The sequence below is a fragment of the Anopheles stephensi genome, chromosome 3 (assembly GCF_013141755.1).
Source record: "Anopheles stephensi strain Indian chromosome 3, UCI_ANSTEP_V1.0, whole genome shotgun sequence".
Lineage (NCBI taxonomy): Eukaryota > Metazoa > Arthropoda > Insecta > Diptera > Culicidae > Anopheles > Anopheles stephensi.
In genome coordinates this window covers 21,547,526-21,568,080 of record NC_050203.1, presented here as the reverse complement: position 1 = coordinate 21,568,080, position 20,555 = coordinate 21,547,526, and the positions used below count along the sequence as shown (strand labels likewise).

The 20,555-nt window shown below is 43.2% G+C and overlaps 1 protein-coding gene across 10 annotated transcripts in view; it reads left to right on the top strand.

Moving 5' to 3' along the window:
- LOC118512880 overlaps positions 1-20,555 on the top strand; it is a 157,071-nt gene that overhangs the window by 50,791 nt on the left and 85,725 nt on the right. The window lies entirely within an intron of this gene.

Sequence of the window (20,555 nt, the reverse complement as noted above, 5' to 3'; positions counted from 1 at the left end):
GTAAGATAACACAGTGAGATTTCTTGCTATAATTTTAGAATTAAGTAAAATTAAAAAGGCACTTTATGGAATATTGGGGTCATTACCCACAGATTTGCTCGTATACGAAATCAAAATATTTTCTGCATTCTGTTTTTGTAAATTGATGGTTACAATTAACTTTTAGTACTTTTTTCATTTATATTTAACCTTTTATTTATTTATCAAAAGAGTATATTTAGTGCTTCCTCTTGTTGGGTTAACGACCTTATACTCTTAGGCCATGACTGTTATTTCTTGCTTACTAGACTAAGACATACCATGTGGTTGGATGGTCGGTTCAAGCTACGGGAAGATGGTCCTAATGAGATTTGAACTCCGGTCTGCCCTCTAAAGCCTGATTCCACAGTTCCCTTAGTCACCGGACCGATTTTTTTTATTACGTGAAAAACACTATATTTTTTTGAAAGAGAGAGAGCCCTTATCAACGTTAGTAAAATTTTTAAGTGATCTTACAAACAACACTTTTCAATATAACTGGTCTTATCTGTAAATTTTGTAAATAAGAATGGTTAACAATAGTATTTAAAGAATATCCAAGAAATTAAATGTGTTTGAGATAAGGGAAATAGTTAAAAGAAAAACTATCCTAAACTATTCATTTTGTACAGTTAACACATCAAGACTCCACTACCCATTCGAGTGCGTCACGCAGCAAAAGAATTGATAAATCCTACCTGAAAAAATAAACAAGACTCCTACCGGGCTTGCAGTTCGAGCACGAGGACCCACGAGGACGCAGTTCGATAGCATTTCCTGCACACTTCGTGCGTCCACTCCAAACTTATCACGTTATCATCGGTGTTCCGGTGTTAATTACCTACCACCGTTGATGAGATCCCCTCCTCCCGAGGGGTTGACCGGGCCGGGTGGTGTTTTGCTTTTTGTTGTTGTTACAGCGCTGGCCAAGCTTTATTACACGCCACAACAGAACGGAGTGGCTCAGTTTCTTGCGTTTTGTATCTGAGTGTGTGTGAGTGTTGTTGCGTTCCGTCTTTTTTCAATTATGCTGTCTTAGATAAGACTTTCAATCCTATTCGCGGTTACTGTGCGTGAGTGAATGGGTTGGTGGGCGTACGAAATGCAGAACCCATGGCGCGCTCCTGCTAACTGTGTTGATCGATGTGTCGAGGGTGGACCCGCACAAGCTGGAGCGGTTGACGGGCCCAACTTCATCGTCGTCGTCTGCCAGGTGCGGCTGATGATGTTTGGCAATTTCGTGACCGCAAAGATTACGCCCACAAGGCCACTGGTCGGGTGGCTAGGGGCACGTGTTTTAAACGTGACCCAATTTGTTTATACCGCAGTCAACATGACTGACCGATTGTTTGGAAGTTAAGAGCGGACGGCGTGTAGTATTGCTACTTCTGGAGTGTAAGTTGTTGGTTAAATTTAAATTCTTCTGCTCTACACAAAACACTCAATTCAAGGTTGTTTACTTTTAGAGTAAGCATCCGTCGTTGGAACGCCTATTGAAAGGAAGCCTTCTAGCCTGCGTTGGCCATTCAATTCCATTGATATTGCGCTCAAGATTAGCACAAAGTTAAGCACCGACCGGGCAGAATTGTGGGAAGGGCGGCCCTAGTGGCGAGATTTGGTGTTATCAAAATCACCAATGTCTGTCGGTAACGGTGGTCCGAGTACGCGTGTCCACACCTCTGCCGTCGGTCGGAGCATTGGACACCTCGTTTGTGGAATCAACACCTCAATCAACCGATTACGGTCACTCGTGCGGTCTCTCGTCATCCCGAGCGATAAGTGACGCTTCAGAGAGGGCCTGAACTGGGCCGGTAGAGGTTAGGGACGGCTTATGACGGTGGTAGCGTTCCTTTTTTTTATCTTTCGTTTGATTTGTTTTCTTCCCCACTGGAGATTGGATTCCCTTCGCAGGGGTTTTTACTTACGTGCTCGAAAGGTGCTAGGTAGTACATGTGTTAATGGTGGAGTTTTTTTTCTCGGAGGCAGAAATTGGCTTACAAATACTTAAGGTAAAAGCTGATTAGAAGACTAATATATATCTTAAAAGGTAGGATAAGTTTAATGGTTCCTCAAATGTTAATATGCTTCAGAAAATACATGTTTCGCATCCATATTTTCTCCTTATATTTTTAAGGTAAATAGATGACTAATTACTCAAAAACAAAACTCTCAACTTCCAAAGCATGCGTTTAGTTTTTTCATCCATCAAACTTTTGATTGCTTTGTTATCTCCCACTTGAACTAGTGTCAAGCTCAATGATATTGAATAGATCTCCATGCAAGGTTTTTGTGTGTTAGCTCTCACACAATTATTATTTCTTATCAATGGTCGATAGTTTCAATTGTGAGAAATGGTCTAAAATAGCACTTGAATCTTGTGCTATTTTTAGAACACAAGCTATTTATTAAATTGGTTGAACTGCCTCTTTTTCTGCATCGATTTTTAATTGAGGGGGATTGATTTATTATAGTTGTTTGTTAGTTGTTTGTTCCAGAGGTTTCTACGAGTTCAACAACTCTCTCTATACATCTGGACACAGCTCAGCATGAAGTGAACAATTTACAGATATAAGTGAAGTTTGTTGCACTTTCTCGAGTCTGCTCGAAATTAGGTGGACAGTACAAGTCATCTTGAACAGAGTCTAAAACGGACTGGGACATTACTAGCTGATTTCGGTAACCCTGCTCTTGTTTATTTTGGGAACCCTGTAGAAAGCAGGAAGCTGATTGCAAATATTTTTTTGATTTTCTATGGACAGGAATATTCCGCACTCGTTATGGATGGTCGGACCAATTGAATTTCAAACCACGATCTTGAGTGATCTTGGCTGATGGAAGGCAGAATTTTGCTTCTGTATGTGAGTTAATATTTCGTTTAGCATAACACATTTAGTAGAAAAATTCTTCTGCCTCAACCAAACACGCGATATTTCTTATTCAAAATCACGTGAGCTTGTGTCCGGTTGCGGCCGACCCATCCAACCGGCACTATCAACACCACGTTTACAGAATGTTCGATGCTCATGGTATCCCGCTGTTTGTCGCAATCGGTTGAACGATCCACTCGTTCCATTACTTTATGCGCCGCCGGTTACTCGTACGGTATGCGATTCAAATTAAATTGTTGATTTTACGACACCCAGCGTGTGCGTGTGTGTGCGAGCGTGCTGTCCATAAAGTCTCGTTTGCTGGCTGGTAGGTAGATAGGTGCGGGATGAGTGATCAGTACCAATAAAGATATGTGCCGACGTCGCCACCGACAACACTGCCGACGATTTCTAAGCTCCACTCTAGAGCGTTACTCCACGTGCTAGAATTGGGACAAGTTGGGGGGGTTGTGGTGGTGGGCGGGAACGGCTGTCGTAACATCGTACGGCAAAAAGAAAGGGCAGGCGCGTACAAGAGGCATAGCTCAATTACGGTCGCCGCATAGCCGCGTGTTTGTACGATGCTACTATTTTCGCGACAGCGACTGCGGCTATCGCCGTCGTCGTCGGCGATATCTGTCGGTATGGACCGGTACGGTAGTTCGGTCGGTTTCTGTGTCAATTTTAATTCCGCAATCCGTTTTGCTTGAGCCGGTGACATTCCACGGATGTATGCATGGAGTTGATGCTTTGTTGGTGGACATTCCGGCCTCTTCCGGCTATTTAATTGTGGTGGATGAGCTTGCCTGCGTCTGAAAGTTATTTGCTGCGCAGTAGCACCACCATCTATGTCGGGCTGGAGGCACGTCTGTTTCAAGCACATCGGCGACACACCCCAAGCTGTTGTTTGTTTTGGGTTTCGCATGAAATTTGTTAATTATTTTGTTGGATTGCAAAGTTGGGGTTTGTTGTGATTGCAGCATTTCATCTCCTTCTCTTGCTTTGGCTGTGCAATTTTAATGAAGTTGGCTCACAATTAGGGTTTTGATTGCTCGTGATTTACAAAGTCATCTGAATTATTCCTTGAAGATAATAAATATTTTAGAAAAGTTTTTGCCATACTTAACATGGACATAATTGTTTGTTTACTTTTTTTAGAGTATATATTTAGAGTATATATTATTAAGAAATATATTTTCTTCAAGAAAAACTGTCGAGCAAGCACTTCAATGCTATAATAAAATATAATCTCATAATTAATCGCCGATTGGGGTTTTCAGTTGGTAACGTAAGAGATTTTTTTAAATCTGCCTGTTGGCTTTTTATTGTTCACTTAAACAGTTGGATCCTTCTTCTTTCTTATACCTAACGACTTCCTAAGTCATGCCCATCTGTTCCTAGATTAGGCTTACAAAATTTATTGATACCACGTATTTAGAAAGTCAGCCTTCATTACGGGGGAATGGTTCGGATGGGATTTGAACCCAGGCCCTGCCGTGCGAAACCAGCCCCACCGTCGCAAATTAAAAAAAGATAAAAAAATGAAAAATAGTTTTAAAACGCAAAGAATGGCTTAGTTTACTGTTGGATACGACCCCAGACAGAGGATGCATTCTTGCCAACGCCGATCGACGATTATTCATTATGAGAAACGTGCAAAGAGAAAACGTGTTGCCGCGTGATAGTGCATTCCTGCCTGCCTTTAACAATTATATGTCTAGACATGTCCAATCGTGATGTCCGGAATAATTTCCGTGCTGAATGAGATTGTTTTGTTAAATATTTGTCTAGCGAAACAAATTTAAAGATGGATACTGCTGAAATTGATTGTGCCCATAGCCTCATAAGTCGTCAGCAAATACGTCATACCCTGGCAGTAAATTAGCAGTACGTTAGGCAACCGAACCGCAACGATAAAATTGTCCTCGAGCCCTTAATCATACACTCGACGGTTTTGTTCTTATTTTCCAATTCTACCAACCAGCAGCCAACCTTTGACCAATACGCTGGCCACTCTACTCCATTTCCATACCATGTGCGTGTGTACACATGCATAAGTAGTGATTTCGCTGCTGCTGCGGCCACTGCTTCGTGTAAAAATGTGCTTTAACGCACCGCCCAGCCGCCCGCCGCCCCACAATCCATCCAGCGAAGGGCACACCCGTCCGTGGCTTGTGCGTGTGCGTGTGTGTGTGTCAAGATAAATGGAGATAAAGTAGGACAGGTTGATTGAGGAATGCAATTGATAAGTGTTTATTGTGCTTGATGAAGATAGACGGGTTTTTGCAACACACATAAGCGTGCGTAGATTGGCGGCCCGAGCTGTTCGAGGGACAGTGGAGCGGGTGCACCGATGAAGGGATTTGCTGTTGATCATAGTTTTATGCAAGTGTTCACTTGAGCCGCTCGGTGCTCGTTGCTGCTTTATCTTTTACCTCTTGCTCGGAGCTGGAGATCGCTTACGCCTTGGAACAAGAGTACGCAAGTATATTGCCTTAAGCAGCAGATGATCAGCATTGTGATCACGATCGTGAAGCATCAGTTTGATTCGTTGAGCAATACTGATACTACAAGGGCTCTGTAGGGGTGTGTGTTGAAGCGGAGTGACGACAATGGATGGCGACAGACCTCGATTAAAGATGGAATGGAATTCGATAGAAATAGGTTGATGTTTTGATATAGGAGAGTTTGCTTTACTTGGTGAATACCTCTTCTGAATCTTGATCAATAAATTTCTAGCTATTCCCAAAGACTCAATTTAACATCTGAAACAGCTGTCTCGATAAAATAGTAAGCCTTTTTTTGAACTCAATGTCTATCTTCAGACCTTTAATGCTCTCGCTTCCCTTAAGTTGATAGCTACTTTCAAAATAAAGTTCCCAGCTGGGGCATCATCTGCAAATGCATATGAACAATAGCGACACCGAACGCCAGGAAGGCTGTACGAATAGCTTCGGCATTTGCAATAAAGATAGCTCAAGCCGAGTTAAGCGCAAAACGTGCTCAAACGTGCGGGTGAAGCTAGTGAGCTTGTGTGCCAGGACCTGCACCTGAGGAAGTTTCGATGCGGTGGGTTGAATGTCATAAACTGCACTTAACGCTAAGCCGAGAACCAGTGTGCGATTGCAGTCGGTAATGGTACGCCAGTCAACTTCGCCATCACCCCCGAAGTGGTGCTAAAAAGCAACTAGCGGGCGGTGGCCTGGCCTGGCAAAACTTTAACACAAAAGGGCATAAAGAGTAAGGGGTTATTAAGCTAAATTTTCTGATGAATCATTAGCAAAGTTTCTACCTCAGTGCCTGGCCCTGGTGGGGTCGGGCGGTTGTCACACTAAAAAAAAAACCCTGTAACAACTCTGTGTTTGTACAAAAACACATACACACCCGCAAAAGACACCGGTGATTAAGCGGTGAAGGAGGCCAGGGAAGGCCCTGGCTGCAGTTTTCAACCTCCAACCATTATCTTTGGCCGTGGAGTGTGGCAGTTATCGGTGGCCATATGCATGCTTTCGATGGTGTGAAATTGAACCACACACCTGGTGCTGCTGTGCGCACACACCGCGGGTTCTCGGGGTCTCGGGCTTAAGCAACTCGGTTTTATTACGAGCCGTGAGACTGCCACTGTGGTGTGGTGTGGCAGTAAGGGCTGTAAGACACTCTTAAGGGTTGCCTATTACGACCGAAGATTATGGCTTCCTCGATGCCTTGGGTTATTTTTGCTATAGTTTGTGCGTTTTTTTTTTGCTTGTTAAAGTTCGCTAGTGGTTGTGGAGGTGAATTTTGCCGGTGAAACCTGTTGACATCGGGCGTCCAACGGCATTGGGTTGGCAGGTGAAGTTTATTCGCGCCATATGGTTCGGTTTGGACCGGAAAGAAATGGAAGGAATGATAATATTCCTTTGAATAGAAATTATGTTATTCCTGGTGGAGTTACATTTGGCTGGCGGGAAAATCGCCGCTGTTACAGGGTACTTTAAGAAGGAAGTGTCTGTTGCTTATGTTTCGCATATCTTTGTGGGATATTTGTGTTTCTGGAAGAATTCCGTAACCTCTACTTCTACATCTACATAAGATCCTACATCTTTTATAAAATCTTGGATAACTAACTATACTGTACAGTTATACTGTTATACTGTACAGGTTACTGTTATAGCAAAAACGACAGGACCAGCTTTTGAGGCTCTACGAGACTATTGCATCCACCGACAATTTAAGGCTTGGAATTAGGAAATTAAAGGGCTAGACATACTCCTGATTTCTGTTGATTTAAATAATCGTTAAACCATATATAGCAAGCTGCTTATATATTTTCTTCATTCACTAGTTTCATAGACATAGCAATACTGTCAGGCTATAGCTAAATCTAGAAAGTCATAGACAGATCTTTTGAAAGAATAACATATCTTCAGTTTCATAACAGAATCCGATCCATTTTTCCTTTTGCATCTAGTTCAACCACAAAAACACAAAATTTTATGGCTCTGACAACTATAAAAACCAACTAATCTGAAGCTGTCATTAAACCAAGGGAAAAAACACCCGTCGTCAGAACGTGTCAACCGGTTAGCGTAATCTACACAAAAGGGGCCTTTATAAGCGTGGCCGGAAATCTTTGACACGAGCCGTCAGATGATGATGGTGATTATGGTGGATACTCTCGGGGTCTCGCTGCAAGCTCACAACAACTCCGACGATTGTTACTGTCAGCCGAAAACACCTGTTACTGTCGGCTGTACAACGCGAGCAGTAGCTCCATCTCCCTATGACTTCAAATACCTTATGATGACATTCGTAAAACATGTCTCGGCTCGACAATGCTCGGTTGTATGCCATCGTTCGAAAAGTGGTAAAATTCTTAAAATTCTTACGCCACGAGCACACAAAACCAGGGGGAATGGAGAGAAATGATTACTTGTTGCTGCTGTAATAGTTTGACACATGCCGCGCATTCATTGCTGCATCTGTCGCTTATTTTTTCAACACACACACAAATATTCCTCCAAGCCGTCCATTCCCAATGGGTGTTGGTTGTATGGTTTGTTTTTTTTTGTGTATACTTTTCGAACCATCTCAACCCGGCCAGCAGTTGTTCAAATTTGTTAAACAGCTGCTGTTTACTGGCGACGCGATCGTTGGAGTTTTGTTTCAGTATCCATCTTGCACAAACATGCCACTGTTTTGATTGGGTACCACATTCCTTGCGATTGCTTTCCGGTGTTTTTTCTTTGAATCATTTTTTATCGTCTGTCGGTTTTTTTTAAATTTGTTTTCCTTCTCTTTCTTTTCGTTACAGGTAAGTCACCGAAAGACAAGCTCGTAAGTGTATGCGGCAGTCAACGATCGACGGCTGTTAGCTTCAACCGTTCTTCAAATGTGTTAGCACGCAAGTATTGTGTCAATATTTGTGCATCACTTTGTGATTTATGGTTTCGGGAAGCTGATGTTAGGGTTGTAATGAAAATGTCGAAAATTCAACTAAGAAAACACAACTTCTTTACGCTGCCTCTTCTTTCCACTTGAACGTAAAGTGTTTGCTAACTATGTATTTGCTTCCAGAAAACATTAATTTATTGAAGTTCAAGATTAAGTTTATGTATTCCAATTTAGAGACAAAAAGCAAACCAAACGGCCTTTTTAATAGCTGTATAAGCACACTTCAATATTTTACAATCGTCACGTTTAACGGACAGGGTGTGTTAAGTGGCGAGATTATACCTTGCCATAAATATCCATTTAAGTTTTCGAACTGCGCATCGCTTTTTCGAACAAAAACCGTCCCGAACTAACAATGAGATGAGATGAGAGATGCACAAGCGTAGGCGAGTTGCTGTTTTTTTTTTTGTTTTTCGCTGGACACAAACAACTATGCACAGTAAAGTGGCAACCGTACGCCAATGAGCGATCGTCTTCGGTTCATTATTCATCGTGCGAGTGTAATGCACAGCTCCAGCTGCAAGCCGTCGCACTGCACTACACTGTTACGTGAGCGAAATACACCGGGCGCGAGAAGAAAAAATGGCTGTGACGATCGCCCGTACCCAGCACGACAGCCAGTAATGACTGCGCCACAATTGCATATAATTTTCGGACCCCAGGGTCCGCAGCAGTCATTCGCTTAGGTATGGGAGGGAAGCGGCTTTTTTGCTGCTGCTGCTGCTGCTGCTTGGTGTCGCTCGTTGATGAGACGGCAGATAGATGGATTTCTGTCGCCATTATTGTCGTCGTCGCCGGTGTGATGATCGTGTCCGAGTGCAAAAGTCGTCGCACGCGACCTTTACCGCGCGAGATGACCATATTTGTGCGAGTAGTAAAGCGAACGACAGCATCAATAAACGGGGTCGTAATGGATAGGGATAGCACGGCACCGGACCATGTCGTTCAATGAGAAACGATTGAATAATTGACGCTATTGATCGAAGTGAATGCGAGTATGGGGTTGAGTGGCGGAGAGGTTGTGGTTTTGCAACCAAGAGGAAGTGGAAGAGACAAATTAATTCACGCATCAAGCTTACGCGCGCGCGCCTGTGTGCAACAACACCTGCGGACAGTTGAGCGTTTTGGTTTAATCTTGTACCGCAATCGCAGTTAAAGTGAGCTGGAGTGAATCTAGACAGAAGCACAGAACGTGGTTAAACAGCAATCAATGATGAAAATAGAAGAGAATGATGATTTGAGAATCAAAATTGGGTGCATACGACCTATTTGAGAAGACTTGTCTACGTAGAATGTTTTTCAGAATCGAATTATGTCTTTGATATGGAATGGATCCTATTTTTGCTCTTTAAGTTGTGCCCGAGGAGGTTATTTGGCCAAGGCGATATCTTTCCCGTTCTTCAAACGAGTGGAACAGATCGCCATACCGATTATCAACATACGAGTAAAATATCAAGCCACAGGAAGTGGCAAGTCAAGGCTTTTCGAGGAAGCGCCACGAAAAATGCAGAAGAAGACTTGCACCAACTTGTACCTCTAAAAAGTGTTCTTCTACACGTATGAATGAGATTTGAACCCAGGCTGGGAGTGATAGTCATTTCAACCATTCATTCCAATATATCAACATTAGCATTCGTGCTGTTGACGATGACATTACTATTTTGCAATAAATTAGGGTTGTCTGGTTCGATATACGACTAATCGTACAAACTTTTTAATAAGGTAGGATAACAGTTGTGCTTGCACGACCATAATCAAACAAATTAAATTTTGGTCGTACAACCAAACCGAGCAATCACACTAGCCTGAGGAACCATTTTTGGGAAACGAAATGAGAGGTACTTTTTTATGAAAGTCCATTCTTAAAAATTATTATTGAAAACACTAAGAGATGGATGAAGTCTCTATGCTCAATGACTGGAGTGGCAAGTAAATTAAATTTACGATTTAAATTTACTTGTGTCCTGTGTTCCAAACAGCTTCAGTCCTATGTGTTTTGGTCTTGTATATTTACGTAGGTTTCAGTTGTTCGTTCACCATACCGCAAACCAATGCCTAGAAGGAAGCTTAGCTGAAGTAACGATATATCGAGTTTCTTCTTTAGGTGCTTCGGGAATGAAATTAATCAGGGATACTCGTTAATCAAAGACAATTCAGCTCGTTTGCTTTAACTTTTGTTTTCGATACTCAAAAAAGCTTGCTTTAAGCGTGGTGAAAAGTAAAAACCCTCAACCATGAATATTGTGAATATAAAAGCAGTTCTCCTTACAACCCACTGCACTGCACTGAGCTCGGCGAACCTGATCAGCGCACGATGCTGTTTATATAAACGTATCATCTTTCGTCGTGGGACGATGTTTTTGAATGACTTTCGTATGACTCACATCCCACACGGCTCGTGGGGACATGTTGATGCTGCTGGAAGATTTATGGAAGTTCTCAAGCTAATCCAGCTTCTACTCTTCCGTCGCGGAGATATTAGACTCTGAATATCCGTCGGAAAAAAATTTTCCTCGAGTGTTATGCCACGGTTTTATCGTTTCCGTAGCTATAAGACGGTGCAAACAGCAACAAATTTGCAGCAAAACAAGCGTAGGTATTGATTTACGGTTGCATCGTCGGATTTCTGCGATCCAACACACCTGATAGTGCTGCTGAAGGTTCATCATGCTACATTAAATATCATCTTCACTCATCATCACGATCAAATGGTAGGATAAATATGTATCGTTGGCTCAATAGCCGGCATTGTAGTTGTTTGCTCTCATTTATGCAGCACAGCCGCTGTAGGTAATATAATAACGAACCTATCGAGTGAGGAAGTTTTTTGCACACACAATTTTATTTAATAACAGAAGCACTACCACAAATAGTGTTACGTTTTTCAATTTTCCCGCCGTGCCGACGGTACGTTCTATGTTTGAAGTGAAATTTAATTAACGATGGATGCCTTGCAGCGGGTGGTTTATCGAATTTTGCAGTTGTGTCCTTTATGCTCTCTGTCTCGTCCAGTATGGGAGCATATTCCTAGCACAAAAATGGGGCGCGAGGCAGAGGGGAGAAATAATTGCATATTAATGACACACCATTTCGCCTGACGAGGCTAACGTGTTTCATCGCCCGCGGGATGGCGGATTAAGATGGAAATTAATAGTTTTACATTTTAAATTATTTCTCTCGCCCCTCTTATAGGGGAACAGTGCAATATCATCATTATCATCATCAATCGTTCGAACAAGGAACGCTGCAATACTTAGTTCCGGAAGGTGTGTGTGTGTGTGTATGACCGAAAGCGACTCGGTACATTCGGTGCTTTTAAAATATGCTTCTCTCCGTGCTTTGCCGCACGCGCGACCATTCACGGCGAAACTTTTCGATAGTATCGATTTTTCGATTGGCAGTGGAATTTATGGCTGTACGCGGGACGCTTGGCACATAAAACCGTGCGCCCGCGTACTGATGGCGGAAATGGTTTTGAAAGTTTTCGCTCGAAATGTCAGAAATTTCCAGCATCGTCTGCCGGGGTTTCGCTGCACGAGGATGAGCGCCAAAAACCACAAGTATGTTGCGTCGTAGCGTCGGTATCTTTTGCCGCTTGGTGGCAAATCAGCTGCAAAAGACGGCCAAGGGGATTGGGGCGGATCATCCAAGTGGGCAGGTAATTTCGCAAAGATAAAGCAGCATCCATTCCGTCGGCATTCACCGCGGATGCTATTCTTCGGCACGGTGTAACTACTGTTTCAGATAGCAACGCCGAAAAGTTTTGGCGTACTCGAGCGAAGGCCGGTTCTCGGCCCGAAGGCGACGGTGGTAATAATTAATTCCAAATATGCTCTCACGTGTTTGGGGTCTCAGGTGGTGGTGACGGGCAGTCTAGCGCTGACGAAGTCAGAAAAGACAGGGATAATATGCGATTTTCGTCGGGATAAAGTTAAACATTAACACACACACACGCATAGAGATACACACACGATTGATGGAGGTGTTTGCTTACCGCGTGGAGTAGTTATCTAACCGCCACCGTTAACTCACGGCGGTTTGTGTTGGGGAAGAAGTTTCTTTTTGCCTGCATTCTCGCAAGTAGTTTGTAGCTGAAGTTAGGCAGGCTAGTTAGCGAAGCACTGAAATCGATTATGGGCTAGTTAGTTACAGTGTATTTAATTCGCGGAATTAAATCACATACATCTTCTTCACGACACTGTAAAATATGGCTTACGAAAGCGACTCACTGAACAATTACTCACATGACGACTGACTCCTTCACCGCGCTCGCCGGGCTCATGTTGGAATGTTGAGACATGGACCGCCCACGTTGTGGTTGTGTGCGATCTGAGCTCGCTTCGGTACCGTTCCAAACCATAAATCAAGTGAATAAGCTTAAGTCCGTGCTTCACTTCATCATCAAACCATAATATCCGCCGTTGTCGTCATCATCGTGCTTCGAGCAATGGAGACGCCTGGTGCTTCTTGATTTTAGTTTTTAATACCATGCTACGAACGGAACAGTCGGAACTAGAGCATGTCTCAGGCAGGAAAAATGAGGACAAATTCTAACGTAAATTTCATTATCACTCCAGCAATTAAGCACCAATCGAAGACGGTTTTATGGGGTGGAGGGTACAAATGAGCCTGCTCTCCTGTGCCTGTGCGAGAGCTGTCTCACTCTCTCGCCCTATGCTTACGCACCAAGCAGAACCAAGCTTGAAGACATAACGTTCTTCTGAAACACCACACAAGCATCCTGCCCGTCGTCGATGATAACAAGGTCATGAGGACGGCATCTTCTAACCGAAGACGAATTCTAGAAGCCTTTAACCGCACCGTAACCGAAAGCAGGAACTTTTCTTTCGTTCAAACCGTGTGCTCTGGTTGGTAGAAGCCGTGGAAACGTTCATGCCTCCAGGAAAGCTTCTTCGCTCGGTGAACCGTTTGTCGGGATGGGTGGTTCAAGTGTTTTTTGGAAAAGGGGAGGGCAGGGTGCGAATGTTGAGTACCGAGTGGAAAACGGGATGAGTTTGGGGGTAGTTTTCCCAGTCTCCAGTTTTTTTGCTTCATTCCTTCGATTCGATGGGAGCGATGCTGCGAGGCCGGATAGAAAATCGAAACCAGGCCAACCTGCATCAGCTACCAGGCGTCTCCATCGCCAACCATCTTTTCGCCCTGCTCACTAACGATGTCACCACTCGCGTAAGAATCGCTTAAGCACCCGCTATCGAACCCGGTGTACCGCTGGTTGGTGGAGGTTTTGCGTGCATATGATTGCTACCTTACGCTAGGCCTTTGCCGAACGAGTTTTCACGAGAGCCTGTTGAAAATGTATTCAAATTTTCAACTCCCTCGCGGCGGGTTCAACAGTTCAACTAATGAGACCAATGCGCGAGTACGCTGAAGTCATCTTTGCTTGAAGCTTAAACTCGCATTGTGGTTGAAGGAATACCAATTTCTGTATCGAAAGTACATTACGGATGAATTATTTTTCACTCAGAATTGCAACTGTGCATTGCAAAACTGTTGAAGTAGATAACGAAAGCTCCGAGTCGCTTCACTTATTGTTTTGTATTGGGTGCAAGGTGAAGAAAAAAAGAAGCTGCCTGCGGATGGATTATAACGTTCTTCGTTCAGCATTCTCGTAGCTTTATGGAAGAATTTTGTAGGCCAAGAACCGAACACCCCCGGCGTGGTCGAGTGAATGTGCACGTACGGAGGATTTTTAGTATCAGAAACGTGCATACGTGACCGTAGAATACGGTGCGCTTTATACTTGTCTGTCTCTTTCGTTTTCTTTTTTTTTGCACTCTTTTATCACCCGGGTGGATGTACCCGGGTTTGCTGGGCCGCTAAGACATACTATGTTCATTTGTGCACGTTTGCGAAAACTGCATAGCCGGGTGAAGGAGATGAGAAAATGCATAGCGCAGAAGAAACAAGAAAAAAAAAAATACTGCTAGCTAAACGAAGTTAGTTGCGATTGCTGTGCAAAATGCACTTGGGTTCGCTTTTTATTGCAGATTAAGATGCTTCTCGAGCAGGTGGAAAGGCCTGGCCTGTACCGAGTTTCGATGCGCATTTTTATTTTGTGCTTAAGCCGAAAGTATAATGCTCCGTGTGTGTGTGTGTCGGTCTTTCAGTGTTTTCCATCCCCATGTTGGTGAACCGGTGAATTCTGGGAAAAGAATTTTAAACGAGTTTGCACAAGTTTATCTACACAGATGCATGATCGAATAATTTATTATGTAAGCCAGGTTTTTTTTTCTTGGCGGAATATCAACTTGTTTTCCACGTTTTGAAGGAACAATTTCGTGTGTACGATTCCGGTGAATGAAAATATTGAATTTATTTTCAACCCCAAACCCTTCAAACCCGAAGCCGAAATAGCACCGGAACGTAGAGAAACCTTAAACCTTAAACCTTCAATATGCAACTGTGTGTCTGCAGCTGCTGGTTGCGGTGCTATGGAGCCATTTTAATCGCCATGACTACCGTATCAAATATTGAAGGCTCATGAATACGGAGTGATTTTTGTTGGAGGAAAATGGTAGCAAAAACACACAAGCACACCCAGCCATCGTTCACCAAGCGTGTGCATATTGTTGACGGTGGTTTTTAACAGCTGTTCAATTTATCTGCATGCAATATGAGTTTGTGGTTTTGTTGAGGAGAGAGTGGAGGACAAAAAAAAAACACACGCGCGAACCATGCCATGATAATGTTTATTTTACTCTGTAATGATTGTTTTGCCACGTGTTTGCATACATCCATCTGAGCAATGTGCAATGGAAGCGATAAATGAATTTGAAATGTTTCATTTTTGGTGAGCTTTCCATTCTCGTTTAATTGCTTCTGTTGGGTATCAAAGTGGGACAGAATTTTTGATGATCAAAAATACATTGAAAATACCTTAGATTCCTCCCTCCGTAACACGAGCTCTCACGTAATATTTGTGTGCCTAGTGCTGCAACCTGTAATCGTAACATCCGCCGCTATCAGCGTAATCTGACGTACAATGAGCAGCAGTTCATTGTCCAACCGTGTTCGGTGGGCTTGCGACAAAATGACGTTCGGCAGTGTATTATGAGTGTGTAGTGCGCGCGCGGAATGTCGAAGAAATCTCGCTGACGTCGTGAGTGCGCGATGCGACACTGCTGTCTCACCTCCCAGAATGGATGACGCGTTTGCGTTGTGCGCGTACGTAGAAATTCGTAACCGTTGCTCTATCTAGCGACAGGGTGAATGGAGAAAAAGGCGGCCAAGACAAGATAAGATTGAAGAGCGTATGGTTGAGCTAAACGGAATTTGACGATTATGGTTAATATATTTATGGCTAATGGATTTGCGTTTCCAATTTTAAAGTACATCACTCAAATGGGGGGATCAGAGTAAGACAAGGCTAAGGAAAGTTTCAAAATTATTAAGGACTTGGAGGAGCTCATCAGGAATAATAGGACTTTGATTTAAATTATTAGCTTTAACCTAGTATATTGGGAAGAACTGCTCAAATGAGGCTTCCCACTTGTTCTTTATCAATTCTTAAACGATAATGTCGCATGGTCTAAATCTTACTTTTTTTTCAGAGCTAGCAAAATCCTTAAATCTTCCCTGGATAAGAAGATCCGCAGAGGCTAGTTTGGGTAGTATTTTACAATTGTATGTTTCCCAAACAGATGCAGGAATCCAATGCAAGTTCTACCAGCTGTATGCTAACCCAATCTGCCGTATTTAGTAGTTTTTTAAAAATCATGTTGCTTCTGAGATCAGGGTGCTAAGATCGTGAAAATGACTCTAGACACCCTATGAAAAAAGCATGAGATAGGAGCATGAGAAAGTTGAGTAATTGACATTCATCTGTCTTTGATTCAACATTTCAACATTCTTGGCATTCAACATTTCTTGAAGGCACTGAGACCTTGAAACTGAAAGATAGGTCAAACTTTGGCCACAACGGGCGATCTTGAGTAAAAGATTTCGGCAAATAGGGCCAGACGAAGGAAGCTCGTTGAAGAGATCTCCAATAAAGGGAGACGTCAAATGGGTCTTTCGGTAAATTTACCAAACCCTATGCATATCTCCAAGTCTTAGTTTCTAGTAAACTTTTTAAAAGAAATACTTTAAATTATTTTGTTTCTAATTTAAACAGAAAAAAATACACTGAAACAAAGTATTGATATGATTAGTAAAGTTAAATTAAATCGTTGCAAAATTTTCTGGTATTGTCGCCGTACGATAACTAGTCCAATTGCTTACACCCGTAAACTTGTAGTAAACCGTGATCGAAAACGTTTCCGGATTAAAAGCCATCACTTAAGCAATTTACCGACGGTACGGTGTGGCACAGTGTGTAAATTGTTCTTTTAAAATGTACGCCATTTTCGCCAAACGATCCTCTTCAAATTAAGACTCCTTAGCGGTAGCTACATCGCTGTCTGTCACGAACAGTTCACGCTGTTTATCGCTGCACCGAGGATAAACGTGCACAAAGTATAAAAATGTACGGAAGAATGAAAACTACACATACACCATCCCACACCCACGCACACATTGTGTTCGCGTTCTCTCGCGTGTGTCACAATCTTCTCGCCCCACGTGGAAACGTCGCTGTCGAAGGACGCATGGGATGGGTCGATGGATTTGCAGCAGCATCTTCGAACGTTCGGTGGGACGCTCGGACGTGGCAGTGATGAATGTTGTGCCGTTGTGTGTCCAATGCTGCCCGTTCCGGACCGTAGCTCCCTTTTCTGAGCTGGTGAGCGCTGGTGGTGTGGCTACACTTCTTGGAATTCTACCGGAACGCATCAGCAACAACGTTGGGGACGGTTCGTTCCAGCACTGTCCAGCCAGTGTGCTGCCGAACATAATAAGGATATGTGGATGCGCATGGAAAAGGAAAATGGATAGACTGCGATGAAGGGTCTGCTTCCTTTCTTTTTTTTTCTTTCATTCTTCGCTCCCGTATCCTGGGTTCTACTACTTCTCGGTTTGTGTACGTGCTAGTGCTAGTGAAGACGGTTCACTTAGAGATACTGTACTGGTTGTGTTGGCAGTAGGTCTTCGGTTTTGGTCCATCCCTCAGGGGTCGCATAAACCATACCATTGACGGGAAAAAATTTATTGATTTATCTTATCGGATCTGCAAAAAGCTGTAGCCCGTGCCACGTGGTGGACGATCTTGTGTTGTCTCCCCTTGCTCGTCCCCCAGTTTTCGATCTGCACTGGTCACATTTGGTGTGTGAGTACGTGCTGTCTACTGGCTTCATCGTTTCTTTAGTAGAATGTTGATTCCTTTGCTAGGCTGCTGTGGTGCCTCGGTACGGATTCTGGAAGGCGTACCGGGCAACAAACGTGGTCGTTTGTCTCACGACCAGGCCTCGCGGGCTGCTGACACATAAAACCATCGGAGCGACCGGTACGATGAAATGGAACCACCGAACCGGGGAACGCTACTTATAACCTATAATAGAATTATTTATGTACACAACCACGAACATCGGGCTACGGAACGCCTGCGTCGGATTGCGTCGACGGATGACCGGCGGAGAAGTCACCCAAGACGTGCATGAAAACCGATAATCATACATTCTTCACTTCCCAGCCCATTGTGAGCTGCTCCGGGCATTGTCTGACCTGTCAGCGTACGATGCAGAGGTTCTTTCTTGGTCCGTTTGAAATCCGTCAGCCGCAGGCATTGCCCATGTTTAGTCTGGTGAACCGTTGAGCAGCTCCTCCATTCGCCTGTTATTATTATTGTAGGTTATATTTCTTATTTCTAAAACATTCTATCTCCCGATGGGTCCGGTTGTTTTCGATGGCTGCTTGCTCCGGTATTCCTGGCCAGTAATAAAGCCTACAACACCGATCACTGACTGACCGATTCGGGAAACAATTCATCAACAATTCCATCATCATCGTCGTCGTGGTCGTCCTGCGGTGAGTGGGTTTCCCGCTAGACAGTAAGCCGCTTTTGAGATGAAGGTTCGAGAAATCGGCTTTTTTACATGCTCCCGGTTGGTTTGGGGTTGAAGGCTCGCTGACTTTGACTTCCCAGCCCAAGTCAATCGGATAGCGATTACTGGAAGTCTATTAAGAGTTCAATTGGGAGCTGAATGGAACGTTTCGATACCTTTCGGAACACAAAAAATGCTCAGTTCTTATTGCTGCCATGTCGGGTATACAGGCTTGAAGCTCCGCTTGTTAATGTTACGCAGAATTCCTTCTCTAATTGATTCAAAGGAAATATAATTTTCAGGGTTTTTTGAGTCCAAAAAACTGGGAATTTTATCAGTAGAATGAATTTTATGTTCTTAATGTTGAACCTTGCTTTGCATGCCAGAGACATGCCTAACCACTGAAGCCTTTAACCGCAACAAGTGTTTAACTTCTTAGGCCATGACATGACATCCTTACAACGCAAGTACAACCGCTAAAAGGTAATTATTTTTGTGGTTTGTTTGTAGTGAAATTCCACACCATAACCAGAGGTAAACTTTCAAACCTCAAGCTGGGTTGAAAAAAAAAGGATTGTGATCAAATATTTATATTAAAAAGTATGAGCAAGGAAGTTGGTGTTGGATTATGGTATGCTTTTGATTACATTTTAGTATAAATATATAGAGAAGATACACATTAATAAGGAAAAAAATATAACTGACTATGAAGTCTACGGTCTTGTTTTTGAAGCGATAACGGTGCCGGCATTCCCACGACGAGACCAAAGATCAAATCCCACTAAGTTCGCCTCTTTGAACAAAGGATTCACTATCCTACGAGTAAAACCAAGTCAATACGGATAGAACCAATTGGATGATGGCGTAGTGCCAGGGAAAAAATGTAGTCTACGATACCTCTTGGCCTTTGAGATTTCTTATTGTGTAGATTTTGCCGGTTTTAATCAAAACTTCTGTCCATTGCAAGCTTCAAAACTTCAATTCATGGCTGCAAGTCGACAAATGTCCAAGTGTCTATTGAATAATTCTATTGAAAAAGTTCTTCAAAAAGAAGAAAATGAACACAATTTAACGATTCGAAGTAGCAAAATTATAAACAAAGCTATGATTTTTATTCGGTCTAGAGATAAATTCGGTAGCGGCTGGTCTTCATACGGCAGAGCCTAGGATCAAATCCCATGTGTATCGTTGTCTTATGATATAATTAAATATCCAACAAAAAGAGGGCAATTTAGTCAACAAAGCCAGTAATGACAGGGCAAGCCCTCCAGAGGTTTTAGAGCCAAAGAAGTTGAGTAAAATATACTATTTTCGTCCTTCAAGCTCGCATACTATTGGATTTTAGCATACTGCTCGAAAACTGCTCGATTATATGACATCTAGCTTTAGCTTAAAATTTCCTCACACCAGGGCTGCTACATCCCTACAAAACAGTAAAAACCAGGGGCATTTCTCTTCCATTTTTTTCATTTTCCATATCCTCAAAAGTTCAACAGCACAGTTACACCCCTTACACTCAATATTGTGATGATTTTTCAATCCATCTTTCCCGCCGCTCGCAGTAAGCAATCAACCACCGAGTTTTGTTTTTTTTTTGTTCCCATCGCTCCCAACTCCCAACACGACGATGGTGACGTTCTGTTGTCGAAAGGTTGTCGAAAAAGTGTGCCGAACTTTCGTGTTCGCTTGGGCAAATGTTATGACACACCGAGAACCGAACTTTTGCTTTTCTCCCGCGGTTAGCAAAACTTTACCCCACGACGCAAGTGGTGTGTGCGTACCTTTCCAATTAGAGGTCTTCGCGACTTGGATGTCGCTGGAACTGATTAGTTCACGTTCGGTTCGAGGAGGGTTCGACAGAACGTACCGTCGAGATTGATCTTTGCTTTTGCCTTCTTCTTTATACATGCATACATTCAGGCGCTCGCCGAGCCAAGCCCTCGACGAAGCCTTCGTTTGATGTAGCCTGTGTTGTGGTTTGTTGGCGTATCCGTCGCGCGCCCATCCCACTTTGGTTCAATTGTCGATACAAATAAGTAACAAACTTTCACTGTTTTTCCCACCACTCCCTTCAGCAAACGTTACCGCACTGCCCTTTTTCACCATACGGTGCGCATGGCCCAGATGTTTTCCGGACGGTCGGTTGTTGCAAAAAAGAAAATGAAGCAAAGACTCCATTCGATTAGCACAACTTTGCTATTCTCTTTTCATCGGCTGTGGTGATCGTTTTTCCAGGAAAAATTGTCACATTTTTACTGGGTGCGTTCAGTTTCTTTTACCTTGCAGAGTGGGAGCGAAA